The sequence below is a fragment of the Lissotriton helveticus genome, chromosome 6 (genome assembly GCF_964261635.1).
Source record: "Lissotriton helveticus chromosome 6, aLisHel1.1, whole genome shotgun sequence".
NCBI lineage: Eukaryota > Metazoa > Chordata > Amphibia > Caudata > Salamandridae > Lissotriton > Lissotriton helveticus.
The window spans coordinates 705,831,571-705,851,259 of NC_136067.1; positions in this window are offsets into that span (position 1 = coordinate 705,831,571).

Below are 19,689 nucleotides of genomic sequence, written 5' to 3' on the forward strand. Positions count from 1 at the left end.
GAATCACCCATCTGGGACTCCCCGGGCACTCCGGTATGCTTACAAGACGCTTTGACCTTTCCCTTACGTAGGGTCGGCATACTGCGATGGGGAGAACTAATAGTAGAAGAGGAGTTAATCCCATGGCAGAGTTTCTCTACTCTTACCAATAACTCGGTATCAAAATGTAAGTATTTACAAATTCTCAGTTGGACTAACGCAACAAGCAAGGAAATAACTGGGAATGGAGATTTGGTAAAAGAGATTTGTACCAGACAAACTCAAAAGGAAGTGGCAGCATGGTACTGGCAAATGATCGAGAGTGGAGACAAGAAAACAAAGTCGTTCACAGAGAGCTGGAAGAAGGACATGCTGGACGATGACCTCAAATCTCTTGGGCCAGTATCTATGCCTATTCTTTGGTCGTATGTGAAAGCTAACCCTCTAAAAATAAATCACCTTTTCACTGTCCATGAGGCATACTGGACGCCATTAAAACTCTCCAAACTGGGGACCAGAACGACAAAGAAGTGCCCGAAGTGCGAGGAAACTAGTGCAGACGAGGTACATATGTTTTGGCAGTGTCCATCTATCAAGCTCTTTTGGGACCACGTGAGTAACATCACTTCTGTAATTATGGGCAGAGAGGTTGGGCTAACAGCATCCACAGTCACTTTTTGGGGTTGTGAGAGAACTAGTAGACCTACCCCTCTCAAGGAATCAAAGGGCACTTCTGTTTGTTTTGATCCTTTTAGCGTGAAGGGAGATCTGCATAAAATGGATCCTACCCATTCCACCCACTAAATATGAATGGATTAGCTCTGTTCAGCGTATCTCAACTCTTGATCGGACAAGTAAAAGGGTTAAAAAAACAAGATTTGAGGATTTATGGGATAGTTGGTTCGCAGTTTTCACCCTTTCTTCTTCGGGGTCCACTTAGTTTGTACTAATTCAATTTTTTATTTCTGGGATCAATACATCTAGAGCTGTTTATTTACCTTTCTGTCCAAATCTTATTGTTAGATTTTTCTTCCCTTTTTCTGTTTTACTTTTTTTTCTGTTTAAGGATAACAACATGTATGCACTCACTGGTCCAATGATTACAAATTTGCTTGTATGGCCAAAACAATCGGAAACCAGCAAGGGCCAAGTGTGAAAGGTCTATAAAAGAGGAAGAACCCTGGTTAATTCCAATTATTCTTGTAGGAAGTAGTACCCGGGGGTCTAATCCACCCACCCTTCAGTGAGAAGAGACCAGGTTTCTCTTTCTTTCAAACGAGGTTGCAATGGTCGTTCTTGAATTAAGAGCATGTTTGTGTAATATGAGGACTAAAAAATTTTTTTAAAATGTGCCATTAACACATTTATATGTGACGAAATGTGCAATTCACTGATAATTGTCTTACAAAGGGGCCTCTGCCCATGCCATGACATCCACCACACATCTGTTCATACTCTAGAAAATACCATGTAATACTAGCACAATACACAAAGACGGACCCTGGCTACTCTCTCGTACACCTTCTCTCAGTCCTGGTAAAGTGGCAAACAGCAGACAGGCTACTTGGAGGAACATGTGTTAAGCATTTCACCAACATGGACAATAAGTAATTGACAAGACTCCAGAGAAATCCGACATCAATTTATACAAATAGCTCTAATTTTTATATATTTTTAGAAACCATATCAAAATTTATACATACAGGATAACCACAGTTTTCAATTTTAAAGCATTAAATAAATTAGTACTTTGCAGTGTAGATTAACATTAACTTTGCGATCAGTGGGAAGAACAAATATATGCAATCGGCTACCTAGAGAGCCAGTTCAACTGAACCCACTCGGTTTAAGGTCTTGTGAGTCCCTAGACCAGTTTATAACAACTAGCAAAATTTCACCTGACTCAGGGGAGCAGGGTGCAGAGGTGAACTTTAGCTGTCAAACGGAGCTGTCCATGAGGGTATGCGACGTTTACGACGCAAGCATTACAACGCCGTTCCATTACGACGCGGTCATAACAACGAAAGTTGTTACAACGAATTGCGCTGGGGGGCGCTCAAGGATAGTAAATCATTTAATTTACTATCCCAACACCTTCCCTACTATCCACGGGGACTGGTGTTGGAATAGTAAATTACATTTTTTTAATTTGCGCCCCCCCAACACAAGTCGTTGTAACGACTTGCGGTGTTACAACCGCGTTGTAATGGAACGCGTTGTAAAAGTGTGCGTCGTAATGACGTACATCCGTCAATGAGGCTTGCAGTCTTTAAATGGCAACCTTAGCAAAAAGGTACTTGTAAGTCGTGTTGAGCAACAACCTTCGGAACTTAAGCAAGGAGCTGGCTCTGGCAAGGAGTCTCCAGGCAGATCAACTCTACGTGGCTGTGGGGACTCGGGTACAGAAGTACTCTTGGCTATCCGTGGTGCTGAACGGATTCGCAGCCAGTGGTGCTGACAAGTGTGCCAAGGGAGGGTGACAGCAAATGCAGTATCTTTACGATGGAGCCAACTGCAGGGGACTAGTTTCTCTAGCCCAAGGAAGGTCATGTGAAGTATGGAGTTTGCACATCTGCCTTGGTCAAGTCATAATCCAGCGAGTGCAGTGTCGCTGCCACAGGTGCTGAGTTTAGCACCTCTCTTTGTGGAGTCCTACCTTGTTGTTGGAACTGGTCTTTTCTTGGTATCACATCGAATCTAAGGATCTGGTGCCTGGGATGTCCCTTAAATCATGGATTTAGGGGGGTTTAGTGGGTGTGAGGACTAGTAGTTAATGGACATCTAGTCCTGTGGCTAATCGGTCCCAATGTGACCATATCCAGTCGCAGTATGTCATTAAAACTAGACTGAACCTGCTTTTTAGTCTAAATACAAGATGGCCAAAACCATCCTCAGCTGTGACATCCTGGAGGTAAGCCTTGTGGAGGTGTACACCTCCTGCAAAGCTAATTTCCTGCCTCTCTGTGAAAAACAGAACTTTGGGCAGGGGGAAGCTTTGTTCTCGAGTGGGGGACAAGTTCCTTTGTCCCTTGGTGCTGGTGAAGCCTTAGAGGCTCACCGCCATGATGGTCCATTCACTAGCCATCATGTGTGGGCGGAGGCCACATCTACTGCACACACTGTTTGTCTCTGGCCTCTGGGTGTGGTACACACTTCCCAGCATAAGGCCAGACTTCTGTCTTGGTGGCATCCTCGGAAAAGCCTGCCAAGGTATGAGAACAATGGGTTAAATTGATGGGCACTGGCTAAAGTGCCACCTAGGTACATACTTGTTAAACCTCAGCACCACCATCGTGTCAGGGGTTAAAAAGCAAGTTTTTTTCTACCAAACACGAAGAAAATCGACTGTTCCATAATGGAGCGGAGCATCTGGGATATCTAGGGATAGTGGAGGGATAGCATGCCTCGAGCCCTGCCCTGTTCGGGTAGTCACTAATCTGTGACACCTGTACCAAGTGCTTCTTTCACAATGGAGGTAGACATAGAACAGATCCACAGTTTCTAAAAGCCATGCAAATGTAGTGATCAGATCCGATTGCCTTAGGCAGTGGGAGGGTCAAAGGAGAAAAGTCAGGCCTTGAGCCCCCCTCTGTGCAACATCGCTGCCTTCAAGATAGCATTGCTTTGGATGGCAATGAGGAATGTACCAACAGAAGGGTTGTCAGTGATAGACGATGAAAGATGTAACCTGAGCTGGGTGCCACAGATTCAAAAAATAAAAAGAAATAGTGCAACTGGTAGGTTGCATGAGGCTATGCATTTTGATACATCTCTATATGTTAATACTACACAATGGACAATGCAACTGTGTAATTAAGTTTCTGCACGCATTTGCCACGAAGGCATTTTTCGATTTGACCCTTTGGACATATTGCATGAAACATACCAATCGACTAACTCGGCCAAGTTTTGGCATGCCAAGCTTCGTGAAAAAAAGTTAAGGGGGGTGAAAAAGTGAAATATTTCCATAGGAAGTTTTGCTGAAAGTTAGAGCAAAAACCGCCGAACAGATTTACATCAGACTTGGTATGAAACTAGACATTTACTGAGAAATGTTTTGTTTTTATGTGATGTAAATTTAGTAGCTTTTGAGATGTTCGTGTTTAAAAACGGTTCCAGGCAGCATTTAAAGGGTAAACACATTTATATATCTTGTTAGTTGAAAATCAATCTGATTATTACTTCGGCACTGTTTGACGAATATGTCAGACAGCTAGCACATTCAGAATTCTATTGCATTTTTCGAATGTGTGAATATCCACAAAGGAAGAGCGAGTTAAAATCGAATGGAGGCGCAAAAAAATGTTAATTTGACAATAATTTTGGCACTATGTGCTGAATGTGCTCAACATTTGGCAGAAGCTAGGAAAGATTGGTTTTCTATTGGCATGTCAAGTTGTGTGCCAAGCCATAAAGAAAAGGGAATAGTTGAAAGGGGAGGGAGGCAATCACATTTTCATTTCCGCATAGCTTTTGTTCTGTTTTATCAATCTATGCAAGTGTGGCACATAGTTAGCAAGTGATGCTTAGTGCAGGTATATTAGGTTTCATGAAGATGCAGTGAGGCGGGTGCAAAGTTTAAGTGGGGCATACATTTTTGTTTTTCTTTAATTTTAACTTTAGCACCATTTCAAAGATCTGCATAAGATTTGGCATGGACTTAAAGGCACATGCATCAACCATTTTTGCGAGCGAAACGGTGCGATTCGCAAAAGTCGGCTGTTTGTGCCCGCAAAAAGGGCATTTGCGATGCATCAAGGTTCAAGGCACTCGCAATTTGAGATTTAGCAATTATTTATGATTTCTCAAATTGCGATTGCATTTTCCTTAAATACAATGCAAGAACCACTTTAGAATAGTGATTTCGCTAATAGGGGGTACAAATTATCATGAAGTTGAACTTGATGGTAGTTTGCAAAATACTTTGAAAAATGCACTTTAGTGCATTTTTCAAAGTTTCATGTTGCGCACTCACATGCCCTTGGGGCATGTGGGTGCGCAACATGGGTGCACATCACTATTTCACAGGTGCAACAGGGAGTCATTTTGACACCCTTGCACCCGTGAAATTGGATGCACAATTGGTGAGTACCTATTGGTACTCGCAAATTGCGCATGCAATCTCCCATTCATTCAATGAATGGGGAGCCATTCCTTAAGTACGACTCGCAATTTGCGTGTCGCAAAAAAAGGAATTTGTAGGAATCACTATTTTCTCATGCGTAGGCATTTGCGCTTCCTTATTAGCGAATCCTTATTTTTCGCTAATAAGTAATCGCAAATGGCATGTTTGATGCATGTGCCTGTTAGTACATTTAACGTTCTCTTAGTATTGTTAGGTTTGTGTAGATTTACTAAGGGGGCAAGTTAGAAACGGGGCGCAAAAAAGGTGTTCATTTGCTAGTTATATTGGTACAGTGTAATGAATCTGCAGAACATTTGGCAGAAACTCTGAAGTTTTGGGTTTTAATTGGTATGTCAAGTTTTGTGCCCCTCTATCAAGAGGCAAAGTTAAGGTGGGGTCAATACAGTTTTCAACTGCTTATAGCTTTAGCACTGTTTGATGAATCTGCTTCAAATGTGGCGGGCAGTTAGCAAGTTACACCAGTTAAGGTATTTCCTGTATTTTGTGTCTCAAAATGAGAGGAGGAGTTAAAAAGGGTGTCAACATGTTTTTGATTTACTAATAACTTTGGCCTCCTGTGATGGATCTACGGGAAATTTGGCAGGGGCTTAGCATGTTTAGCCTACTCTTGGTTTTCTAAATTGCATGCAAGCCCATCAAGGAGTTATTCGAAGGAAGGGGGAAAGAAGTGTTTATCTGCTATTAAATAATACATTTAGCATTTAATGCAGAATCCACACAACATTTGACACACGTTTAGTGGGTGCAGCTTGCTGTTTCCACGTGTGCACTCGGTTATTGGTGATTTTACACATTCAATGCAGTCTGGTAGTGCAATTTACACATTCTTAATCAAAGAAAGTTGTGTGACCCTGGTGTGAACCTCAAGAATTCAAATGCTGATGAGGGCTCGTGAAGTGTCAACATTACCACATGCAGGAGCAGCACATTTTTAACAGAGACATTACTCGTTACAACGTACACATAGTTTCGGTTGAACCTGCTGCCAGCCCGCGAACCCTCTTTGTGATCTATCTGCAACCCTTGTTTTCTGCTCTGCTTAGACATGCAGTTAAATTGAAGGAGATTTTAGGAATATGCAAATGTGCTCTAAAATAAATCATCTGTGTTGTTGCACATTACCCTAAACAAGCAAACGTCCTTACACCGGGGGCACGTGTTAAAACTCAACAGAGTGGCACGTGATGTGGGGTGGATCGCCCTCCCCACCCTTGGTCTGTGGAATTGTATTGCCTGCATTCCTATGATTGAGGGTGGAGATCAGACCCTGAAGCGAAGAACAATGGAGACGGGACTCTCCTTTCAAATTCAGTGAGGGCCTTGTTAAGAAAGAGTTGCTGATACTTGTTATTCCTGAGCACTGCAGGTTTGGTATATCAATCAATCAATCAAGCGTTTGTTAAGCGCGACTACTCACCCGTAAGGGTCTCAAGGCGGTGGGGCTGGGGTGGTGCAGATTCCAGTTCATCAAGGAGGGGGTCTGTCGAAGAGCCAGGTCTTGAGGTCTCTTACGAAGATGGGAAGTGATGCTGTCTGTCTGAGGTGGAGTGGAAGGAAGTTCCAGGCCTTGACCGCGGGGAAGGAGAAGGAGCGGCCTCCCGATCTGGTTTTTCTGGTGTGTGGGAATACGGGGTAGGAGAGCTGGGCTGATTGTAGGGTCCTTTGGGGTGCTGGAAATTGAGTCGGCTGTTAAGGTATGCTGGTACGGTGTCGTGCAGGGCCTTGTGTGCGTGGGTGAGCATCTTGAAGGTGACTTGCCTTGATGGGGAGCGAGTGGAGTGTGCGCAGGTGCTGGGAGATGTGGCAGTGTTTTGGCAGGTTGAGGACCAGTCTTATGGATGTTCTGTAGCTTGCGGGTGAGGTTTTTGGTTATTTTGGCATAGAGTGCGTTGCTGTAGTTGAGTCTGCTTGTGACAAGGGCATGAGTGACGGTCTTTCTGTGCTCGAGGGGGATCCTTTTGAAGGTCTTACATAGGAGGCAGTGCCCGTTGAAGCATGAGGACAAGACTGAGTTGATCTGGTGGGCCATTTTGAGCTCGGAGTCCAGGATGATTCCCAGGTTGCATGCGTGGTCCGTGGGTTTGGGCGGGTTTCCAAGGGCAGGGGGCCACCAGGCATCATGGTTTAGGCCCAGGATGAGTACTTCTGTCTTGATGGTGTTAAGTTGTAGGCAGCTGTTCTTCATCCATTTGGCAATGGCTTCCATGCCTTCTCGACAGTTGTGTCTGGCGTTTTTGGGGTCATTGGATAGGGAGAGGATGAGTTGGAGGTTGTCTGTGTATGACACCATGTTTAGTCCGTAGGTTTTGACGATGGGGGCGAGTGGAGCCATGTAGACATTGAAGAGCGTTGGGCTCAGGGAGGATCCCTGAGGGACTCTGCAGGTGGTTGGTGTAGGGTCCGAGAGGAAAGGGGGGAGTCTGATCCACTGCGTTCTGCCAGAGAGGAAGGAGTTGATCCAGTCAAGGGCCTTGTCCTGAATCCCTGCGTCGCGAATTCTACGTAATAGGGTGTGGTGGGAGACTGTGTTGAATGCCGCTGAGAGGTCGAGGAGGATGAGGGCTACTGTTTCTCCTTTGTCCAGTAGGGTGCGGATGTCATCTGTTGTGGCGAGGAGGGTGGTTTTTGTACTGTGGTTTCTCCTGAAGCCGGATTGGGAGGAGTCGAGGATGTTGTGCTCTTCGATGAATGTGGCGAGTTGGTTGTTGTTGGCTTTCTCGATGACTTTGCATAGGGAACGATAGCAGGGAGATGGGTCTGTAGTTTTTGAGGTCTGTGGGGTCCGCCGAGGGTTTCTTCAGGAGGGGGTTGACCTCGGCGTGTTTCCAGTCATCGGGGAACGAGGCGGTCTCCAGGGAGCGGTTGATGGTGTGGCAGAGAATGAGAGCGATGGTGTCAGTGGCTCTGTTGGAGATGTGGTGGGGGCAAGGGTCCGTGGGGGCCCCGGAATGGATTGACTTTGTTGTCATCAGTGTGTCTTTGGTGGTGAGGGCTGTCCAGTTGTCAATCCTTGGTTTAAGGGTGTCGGGGTTGCTGGTGGGGGTTCCGTGTGTTCATTGTCTTCGTCGAAGTTGTCATAGATGCTCTTGATTTTGTGGTGAAAGAAGGTGCAGAGTTTGTCGCAGAGGTCATGTGAGGGAGGGATGTCAGTCGACTCGCTGGTGGGTTGGGTGAAATCCTTGATGATGTTGAAGAGCTCTTTGCTGCTGTATGCATGTGTGGAGATTCTGTCTTCAATCGCTTTTTTCCTCGGGTCTCTGATGAGTTGGTGGTGGGCGTTGGTAGCGGTTTTGAAGTTGTTATGGGCTTCTGTGGAATTGGTGTTCCTCCAGGTCTTTTAGAGGTGGCGGCAGGTGCGTCTGAACTCCCGAAGTTCGGAGGTGAACCATTGGGCTTTCTTGGCATGAGTGTTGTTGTTTTTCTTGAGGGGGGCTATGGTGTTGATGCTGTCGGAGATCCATCTATGCAGGGTTTCGGCTGCTGTGTTGGGGTCGTCGTTTTCCGCAATGGTTGGGGTGGAGTTGCTGAGTGAAGAGTTAAGCTGGTCGTCGGTGATTCTGGTCCAGTTTCTTCGTGGGAGTAGGTGCTGGTGTCTGTGGATGATGGGTGTTCTGAAGGTGAAGTGGATGCAACGGTGGTCAGTCCATGGGAGTTCAGTGGTGTGGCTGAAGGTGATGGAATTTCCTTTAGTGAAGAGGGGGTCGAGGGAGTGTCCTGCTGAGTGTGTGGGCTCGGTCATGATCTGGCGAAGTCCAGTGTTGTGGAGGTTGTCCAGGAGGGATGCGGTGTTGGGGTTCAGTTGGTTGTCGATGTGGAAGTTGAGGTCTACCAGCATTGTGTAGTTGGTGGATGCGATTGCATGCAGGGAGATGATGTCCGTGATGGAGTTGGTGAATGGTCCGTGGGGTCCAGGGGGTCGGTAGATGAGGGTTCCTCAGAGGGTGGTGGTAGGGTTGGTCTGTATCTTGAAGTGTAGATATTCCATCATGTCTGTGGGCTCGTCGGGGAGTGTGATCAGGTGGAGGGTGGATATGTGGACGATGGCGATTCCTCTTCCCGGGCGGGTGTGGCGGTCCTTTCTGGAGATCCTGTACCCTTGGGGAATGGCGATGGCGATGTCTGGTCCTGAGGTGGTGTTGGTTCAGGTTTCGATGAAGAACGCTACGTCCGGGGTGGTGCTGTCAAGGAGGTCCCAGATTTCAGTGGCATGTTTGTGGAGGGACCGGACATTGAGGAGGATGCATTGCAGGGACTTCGGTTTAGTTGTGTTCTTGCAGGCAGGTTGCGCTGGGTCCATGGTCTTGGCAGTGCTGCAGGTGTGCCGGCAGCGGTGACAGCTGAAGGGTCCGTGGGTGTCAGCCGGTGAAGTTAGCTTGCAGTTGTTGTTGGGGCCTGGGTTGAGTTTGTGGAGTGCTGCTGATCCATAGCGGTGGCGATGCAGAGTTCCAGGGTTCCGGGCATTGGTCGCGGACGGGCGAAGACGGGCTTGCCTTAGGCGAGCCTTCGGCATGCCAGCGGCGCGACCGCACAGCAGCCGCCATTATGTAGGGGAGGGGGACGGGAAAGTGCATCTGGGAGGAGTGAGCAGTGAGGGTGAGGGTGAGGGTCGGACTGGCTGTGGCAGGCACCGGGCATCTCCCTGGTGGGCCGCCAGGGTGGAGGCCGGTTTTTACCCCCGGGGGGGTCATTTTTGTTACAGGGGCACTTCTATAGGCTCCGTGAAACAAAAGAACCTGCTGTGTTTTTAGCGCATACCTCTTCCCGGCCAGTCCGACTCATTTGCCATAGCCGGTTTGCGTTCTTAGTCCGGCCCTGTCTCACACATCATTGTGCTTATGTTATTGGTACTCCCGACTGGAGGCTGCCACAGTGCTACCAGCCCAGAGAAGTATTACTTTGCGCAAATGCATTCAGACAGAGCTGTTCTCCTTCAACCCACACTGATCGTTAAAGAGAAAGGGGAGGTACATCCCCAGCACAAACATTTAAAATAAAACATTCCTAATTTAGCATTTTCCTTTCATCAGATATTCTGGGAAAATGAAACCATATTTTTAAGCTGTATTTACCCTATGGGTGATGGTGTGGTATATGTGTGCTGGGGTTCTCATGGTGTACAGTGGTTTTGAAACACATGCAAATAATGTTGCTTCCTTCAACAGTTTTGCATGATATCTCAGAAAATGTCCGCAATATACCTAAAATTCCAGCACGAAAACCGACCTTAACTTAAAACTTCCAATTGTCAACTCACCTTTTTCAAATAAATCTCTTTCCCTTCCATCCTCTGCATGCCTCCTCACTCTCAGCACTACTCAGTCTCATGCATGTGTGCCTTAATCCCTATTATAGGATCTCTGAAAATTTACCGCACCTCATTTCAAAGATAACAACCTCTTTTTTAAATCATACTGCCGAACCTAACAACACCTAATCTCCTCTAGCACAACTGTTTATACTGCTAACCAATGCATATATTCACATAAACACCCCCCACTGAGAATTACACCTGACTCCTATTAATTTATTACACCACATAGACACTGGGTTAAATGCTTGGATCTGGTTCCTTTAGAGAGTAAGATTAATCCCAATAACCAACAATAACAAAACAAACGAATAACCCTGGGTTCTGGAGAAAACTTGCTGCCCGGCGTAAAGATCTACAGTGCCTCATATGGGGTAGTAAGCGCTAGACCACTGCATTTATAATGCAATACAATATATAACCCACTGTAGAACTAATATCATAACACTCAGCATTCAGATTATTGTAGTTCCAACAGGCTGCATAAGAATCCTCCTTTACTGTTGACACTCTTACACTCACAATGCACAGCAGTGATAAGAGTAATATCCATCACCCAGTACTGTACCAGTCCACAGCAAGAAACCAACCATTACCATCTGATTAAAGTGATACCATAGGGGATGGTGGATGGAGCGTTTGAGAAAATCAAACACTCACTTGGCAGGGTATGCCTAGACGTGGGTCCCTTGCTCACTCTACCCCTGAATTCAAGATAGCCTGGCTGATGAGGATTATGAATCCGAAACCGGTCCCAGGATCCTTATTTCCGGTCCAGGGAAGACATGGCTAGGCAGTTCGGGCTGGACTGTTCCCATGAGGCACAGGGTAAGACTGATTTGCATATGGCCATGTCTGAACTGGGGTGGTGGAGTGAGCTAAAGAAAGGTAATGGATTAAACCCAGATCAGTTGACTGAGGGTGAGTATTTGATTTGCTCAAACGCTCCGTCCATCATCCTCTTTGGTATCGCTTTGTTCGCCCTAAGTTGGCACGGTATGCCCAGACGTGTGTCCCTTGCTCACTCTACCACTGGATTCAAGATAGCCTGGCTGATGAAGATTATGAATCCGAAACTGGTCCCAGGATGCTTGTTTCCGGTCAAGGGAAGACATGGCTTGGCAGTTCGGCTGGACTGTTCCCATGATGTACAGGGTCAGACTGATTTGCATATGGCCATCTCTGAACTGGGGTGGTGGAGTGAGCTAAAGAATGGTGATGGATTAAACCCAGATCAGTTGACTGGGGGTGAGTGTTTGATTTGCTCAAACGCTCCGTCCATCATCCCCTTTGGTATCGCTTTGTACGCCCTAAGTTGGCAGAGTAGGCCCAGACGTGGGATCCTTGCTCACTCTACCACTGGATACAAGGTAGCCTGGCTGATGAGGATTATGAATCTGAAACCGGTCCCAGGATGCTTGTTTCTGGTCCAGGGAAGTTATGGCTTGGCAGTTCGGGCTGGACTGTTCCCATGAGGCACAGGGTCAGACTGATTTGCATATGGCCATGTCTGAACTGGGGTGATGGAGTGAGCTAAAGAATGATGCTGGATTAAACCCAGATCTGTTGACTGGAGGTGAGTGTTTGATTTGCTCAAATGCTCCGTCCATCATCCCCTTTGGTATCATCATATTGTAGCGTCAATATTCCATAGAATACAGTTCGCCTTTTAAAGAAGTAATTATAAATAACAGGAATGCTAGACGTCTAAGTTCTTCCCATCAGCAGGACAACTGGGAACAGACCTGTGGGATCTCTGACCTAGTGTTGTTTAGGTTTGCATTTATACATGTGTAGAAGTGAAACATTGCATGACGTGTTTTAAAGCGTCAAAGGGACTACTTATGCTTGTATAATCAGGTGATAGCGTAACTATTGTCAGCATAACACTATACCCTTCAATTAAACAACACTATACTCCATATATTACAAAACACAACATGCAAATCCATAACACACCATAACAATCAACTCAAATCAATACCACTATCCTATACACCGTTCCATAACACTTCACACTTCTCTAATTTACAAAACTACACTCAATACCCCTTTGCAACAAATAGCTATAAGCATAAAACGTAGCAGCCACACAAATATACAAAACAAAAACATAAAGGCAAAGCAATCCACACAATTCCATGCCACACAATTGAACTCCTCACATTCCAAATCCACACCACATAATTCAACACAAACCACATAATTCAACTCAATAAAACAATTACACAACACACCACATAGATCCAATACACACCACAGAATTCCACAGCATGCCTCAAAATTCAACAATACACCACATAATTAAACTCCACTCCATACCACTCCACAACACAAGTTACTGTTACATATAATTACACTTCATAACACACAATGGCACGCCACATAATTCCAGTACACTTAATATCACATAACTACTATCCACATAATTCCACTGCAAATGTAAATGTAGTTGAGCTTATATAGCGCACAGCTACCCGCAGTGGGTTTCCCGGCGCTTGCATAGGGAACCCTTCCTGGTATTCCCCTGTGAGATAGCAGGGTATCCACAAGGTGAAAGTCAGGCATCCCGCCGCGAGGGGCCGTTGTGGAGATTAAGCAAGCTATTGCCCAGAGTCGCAGAGTGTGAACCCGTGAGTCGAGGAGGCACCGGGGCGAGAATTATCGAGTCCGTGGAATTTTTAGCCCAAGACCCCGCCGAGGTGGGGAATTGAACCCTGGTCCAGGACCGGTCTCAGCTTCCGGGTCTGCTGCCTCTAACCCCTGAGCCACACTTCTCCACATGCTTCAAACCATGCCACATGATTCTACTACACTATTCCACTACACACCACACAATTCCACAACTAACAATTCCACACAACATACATTCACTCCATAAACATAGGTTAAAGACATTGCTATTTACAATGCAAATAGCTCTAACTCAACCAAATGTGGGACCTATTACATTTCCAATGCTTGTTTAATTTGTCGGGGACTGCAGGAAGTGGAGTAGTCCCCCAGCAACATTGAAAAGAAACAGTAAGTCTCCTGGGCCCTTAAAACCAGAACCCCAGGAAATCTTACAATATTGGTTTAATCATTCCTAGCTGGAGCTCTGTGCTCTTCAGCTGGAGCGCAAGACCCACTTGTGGTTGTTTTTATGATTGCACTTTATAAATTCAGACATGTTGCTTTTATTTAAATAAAAAAGTCTGAGGGTTTTTTTACATTTTTGAGCCCACAAAATACAAGAATAAAAAATGTGTTAAAGGAAAGACTCAAAGACATGTTTTTTATATAAGTTTATTAAACATTTGTATATTAATCACTATTATTAAACATTGTATTGTGTGAATGTCTGAAATGTACACTTGATTAAAAATATTGGTGATTTTTGATGAGAGAAGCTATTAGGGTCACTTTTCATATTTTGGTGTTGCAATTCTTTGGCAAAGTCAGCAAGCCTACCTGTGTGCAGCAGGACTTACACAGGCCAGAAGGGTTAGCTGCTTGCAAGAGGTTGGATGCAGGGCCTTCATTGAAGGAGAATAACATGAAATTCCACAACATTTCCCTACTTTCTGAACAATTAACAAACACAAAAAACCTGTTTCAGAGCTACCTCTGTTAGAATGAAACAATACTCCCATGGAACTCATTTACAATTGTTGCATCTATGATTACCCTGGTCTTCGTGGGCATATAGGGTTGTCCTTGTATTGCTGACACAGTGTAGATCTGTCTCTGCTCAGGAGCTGCCTTTATTAATAGGGCAGTGTGCACAGTGTGCATTAGAAACACCAGTAGAAGTTAAGTAAATACCAGTGGAGTGGAGATGGCTGCCTCTGACCGGTGGGAAATAGAATGACAGCTATTGACTACACTATCTTCTTCGTTACCATTGACCAGACTTGGGGACAGTTCTTAGGCCATAGCCAAGGTCTCAGTAGAAAAGAAAAGAGTTGCGTTGCTGGAGGGCATTCAAACTTGCATCCTAAGAATGTTGTGATGCTGGTGACCATGGAGGATGCATGCAAGAAATGCATGCTGAAAATCCATCTCCTTATTTGTTCCTCCCAGTTTTTCTTTTGTTTTGGACCTCTGGACTTCTTACCTTTGCTGTGGACTGAGGCCTCCTGAAGAGGCATCAATCACTTGTTGTCAGACTTTTCCACCTACACTAACCCTCCAAGTAGATGTGGATGATTAGCCATGGCCTAGATCATGGGAATTGGTGTAGCCAGTTCTTAATTTGAGCCGGTGGTTTCCGGTGCTCAGCACCAGCACTTAATCATCAACACCATAGCTCTTCATGAGCGCCAGTTAAGGACACAATAATTTACGGGGACATTAAGTGAATTACCCAGAATCACAGGATGTTAAGCAACACAGAGACTCAAACATGGTCCTCAGATCTGGCTATAAAGCAACAACCTCTCCACCACTTTCATAGTTAGCAGTTGGTTCTGTTTTAGGCAGCGCTAACAGGAGAAATGGGCTGGTGCAAGCTTCCTCCTGACGAGAGCCCCAGCATTAATTGTTTTACAGATTAATCACTGGGTGTAGCTACAGTACAACACAGCTCTCATACCTGCTTTGAGTACACGATCATCGGGAGTAGAGGGGGCAGGCGAAAGCCAGTTGTGATTGACAGCGTTCAACTACTACTCACATTACATCTCACATTGCTGCGAGCTACGAAGAGATTAGATCTGTTTTTCTTCCTTTCTCTTTTTTCTTCCTTTCTTTCCCCATCTGATGACTAAAGGCCATATTTAGAGTTTCACAAATGGACTACTCTGAAATGCTATAGGCTATAATGCACTTGTTAATATGGCGGAGGGGACCACGTTTGTGACGAGTATCCCATCTGCCAAAGTCTAAATCAGGCCTTTTGTAATCGGAATGCTATATTCATGCTTATCTATTTTATTTTTAATTTTTTTTAATTTTATAAGGCGCACAGCTACCAAAAATGGTTTCCCGGAGCCGCTAGACAGAAAGAAGAAAATGACCCAGATTAGCTGAAGATTATTGGTTAAACAGTCAGGTTTTTAAATGTTTACGGAAACTGCGGAAAATCGTTTCATCCCTAAGAAATGGGGGGAGCGAGTTCCACAGATGAGGACCCAGGTAAGCAAACGACCGACCTCCCATACAAGACAGTCTAACCCTAGGGACTGAAAACTTGGCCTGAGTGGAGGAACGGAGTGAACGTGCAGGAGTATAGAGATGGACAATGGCCCTTAGATATTGAGGGGCATTTCCAGACCTCACTTTAAACATGTAGCTCAGGGTTTTCAACTTTACACGATTCTTAACCCTGAGCCAATGAAGCTCGCGAAGAGAGCTTGAGACAGAGGTAATTCTTGGGATCTTACAGAGCATCCTGGCCGCCGCATTCTGCACCACTTGCAGTCTGCGTATCACGACCTTATTGGCTCCTAGGTACAGGATGTTGCCATAGTCCAGCCTAGATGTAATAAGAGCTTGGACTACTGTTTTGTGAGTAGAGCTAGGCAACATCAAGAGGATCTTTCTAAGCCATTTCAGGACAGTGAAGCAGGTAGATACCACCTTTACTGCTTGCTGCTTCATTGAAATTTGATCATCAATGATAATCCCCAAATTGCGAACTTGAGCAGTGGGTTGGGGGCAAATTCCCATTTCAGGCAGCCAGTGCTGGTGGCCCCAGAGGTCCTTGTTCTTTCCAAGATTAGTACCTTAGTTTTGTCACCATTAAGTTTTAGTGAATTGGCTTCCATCCATCCAGCAATTTTCCTTAGACCTGGCTGAAGATCAGATGTCTTGGAAGTCCTATCCGCCGACAATGAAAAAATTATTTGAGTGTCGTCGGCATAGGAAAAGATCGACAACCCGGCTTCTTCAGCTATAGTTGCCAGAGGCTTAACATAAATATTAAACAATAGAGGACTCAAAATGGAGCCATGAGGAACTCCATAGGGTGACAAATGAGTTTTAGAAACTGCCTCAGAAGATAAAACCTGGAATGTGCGGTTAGTCAGAAATCGGTGAGCCAATTAAGGGCTGGACCAACAACGCCCAATGAACGCAGGGCTTTCAGTAACACCAAATGAGACACAGTGTGAAAGGCGGCGCTTAAGTCTAGTAATATAAGCGCCGCCATATCCCCAGCATTCAAAAGACTACGTAGTTTCTCAGGGACCCCTAGGAGCGCAGTTTCCGTCGAAAAGCCTTCTCGGAAGCCTGATTGGGATGAATGCAGGAACTTTTGAGCGGCAACAAATTTGGTTAATTGAGTGTTAATGTGTTTTTCCATAATTTTTGAATATACTGAAAGCAAGGAAATTGGACGAAAGTTCAATTGCGCCAGATCAGCACTTGCTTTTTTTAAAAGCGTGAGAACCATAGCATGCTTCCACTCCGCTGGAAAAATGGATTCACGAATGGAAGCATTAAGTAGCTCCATAATGACCTTCAAGACAGATGAATCCAGTTTCTGCATTACCTTAACAGGAAGTAGGTCTCCTGGCAAACCCGATTTAAGGCTACCTAAAATTTGCTTAAAAGATATAGCATCTAAAGGTGCACCAATTTTCAAGTGAGGAACCAGATTCCACAGGCATATCCTTCAGCTGTATTAGATGTAGTGAGAATTTGGATAGCTGACTATGGAGTATTGGCCTGTTTAACATTCAGGATATGTAGATTTTTTCCACTTTTCCAAGGAAAAATGCTTTAATACTGTATTTAAATAAATGTATATGTATTTTACATAAACAGAGCATTGTAAAGCATGCAACGGGAGGGTGGGGTGCAATCACAGCACGCCACATGGTGTGCAGGTACTTCACTGGCAGGCACTCAGATCAGCTCATCCTTGGACACCAGAAACGTACTGGTTGCCTGAGGCTAATTCGGAGCTGGGCCTGCAGGAACAAACAGCAGATGAGAGGCTGAGCTCATTGCTTCCAGGGCCATCACCTTAACAAGAAAGAATCACGTCATTTAATAGTCTCTTCTGGGCAGATGAGGGGGAAACGCAGAGAAACGAGCGGCAGCCGTGAGGTGATAACATTTCTCCATACAAACACATGCATACAAATTATTGATTAATTGTCTGTAGTTGCACACCTGGTTACAGAATAAATGGCGCAGAGACGGTGGTGACGTGGGCATGTTATGTCAGTCAACGCCTCGAGAGTATATAGTGTAATTCTTTTTCTTATATACATATATAAATACACTTGGTTATTTATAATACAAACACCGTTCTTCCGTGTAACGGTTGTATAGAGGGGTTAAGAAATGCCTCGCCACAAGGTAGTCCTCCTCATGGCACTACCTTTGTTATTTTGTTTTTATCTAGAAAATAATTTAATAAAATATGTGGTTTAAAAAAAAGGAAAATGCTTATTATTTCCTTTATCGTATACAAAGGAGGGGTTTGGCTTGTTCACAGTAAGGCCAAGCCTATAATATCAAAAACAACTGTATTTGCCAGTACTGAAACTTATTTATTGTATATGGTATACTGAAGAACTGAAATGAAACACGTTCTTCGCTTTTGTTAATTCTTGATTAAATCTATTTATTTTTTCGCAAGCTTATTTTCAATTATTTGAGCTGCAATTTTTTATATTTAGACATTCAAAATTGAATATACAGGAGAAAAGGGGAAACAAAATTCTTTTGGTGTTATTTACATACATTTAAGGTGCAACATGGGAAGTGGATTCATTCAGTCATACTCAGGCATACTTCGTGAAGACAATGTGGGGGGAACGGGTGGGGGAAGGGTCGGGGGGAAGAAAAAATCAATTAAATTGATAATACAATGAATGATTCCGATTCAAGTAAATCAATGGTTGTGAGCATTTAAATATATTTACAAAATAAACATTGACTACTTTAGATGGGCCATCTGAACTGTATACTGGTTATGCACTCTATTCTCATTTTTTTATATACAGATTGGCCTGACGAAAAATGGTCGACGCGTTTCGAGTTCCTTGGGGGGGAACTCTCCTCAGGACCTCTATTTCGGTTCTGTAAAACATAATGAGGGAATTGGCTTAGTGTTGTCTTTATGGACCAGTGTCCATAGGTTCAACAGGACAGGGGCAGTGCGCTCTTACCTACAATGGTCACTTCCTTTGATGTGAATTGTCAGCAGACATGCTGTGAAAGAAATAGCACAGGATGGAATAAATAACTCTGAACAGTTGTGGTTTGAATGTATGTGCAGGGTTAGATTTCGACTGGTTTCTTACTTGGGTTTTCAGTTTCCAATCTCGAAGAGATGTGCTGTTTTTTGCGAAGCTTGGCTTGATCACTGGGGGAGGGAGGGGGGGATCTGCGCGTCTGAAATGCAAAGGCGTGCGAATCATTGGTTGGTGGTGTCTATTTAGCGAAGTTTAAACAAACTGTGCTTGGTCGTTGTGCCAGACAGTCTTACCTTCCTTTACTTGAAGAAGCTATCTTCCTGGTTATTCAGGGCGCGAGCCGGCTGCACGTAATCTGTAACACACAAAGATATGGCATCCATTGGTCTTTAGGCTGTGACATGGCAACCGTTTGTTCTGTTCTGTAGCGCGGTGCCTGATCGATGTTAGCGTAGCGGGGGTAGCTCTGTTTGGAAGTGGCTCTTATTCTGACGGGTTAAACTAAACCCGCTTGCCTATAAAATGTACTGTGTACATTTAACTCCTTTGTTGGATTTTGAATTACCTTATTTTCTGACTCTGCCGGTCCTTCGATCCGCTTTCATCCAGGTTCCGCATTGAATGGCGTTCCGACCTTTGCTGTTGGTCACGTGATATTTACGTGTGTGGGAATTCTGGGAGTTGTAGTCTTTTTGTTTTTTGGGTCAGATTATTGACCAGATGATCTCCGCAGGCTGAATCTGTTTAGTTTTCTGATGAGTCTGTTTTTGGCACGTGGACTGTTGTTTTAAAGATGGAAAATTTCTGAAAGTTCGTTCAATCCGTCTAACGCCGAATTGAATTTAATAATTAACATCGCTTCTCGTTTGGATAATTTTGCTTCAAGGTCTCCTCCCCTCGCATCCTGATCGACCTTTGAGATAATGGTCCATTTTAATTCTTGTTCTGTATGTGTGAGAGCGTGCCAGTGATTCACGAGAGGAGCTGATTGCACATTTTTTCTAATCCTAGATTTGTGCTGTGATATTCGTTGTCTTACTTCCTGACTTGTCTTCCCGATGTAAATTTGACGGCAGGGGCACCAAATTGCGTAAATTACATTCTTAGATTTACAATTAGTAAAG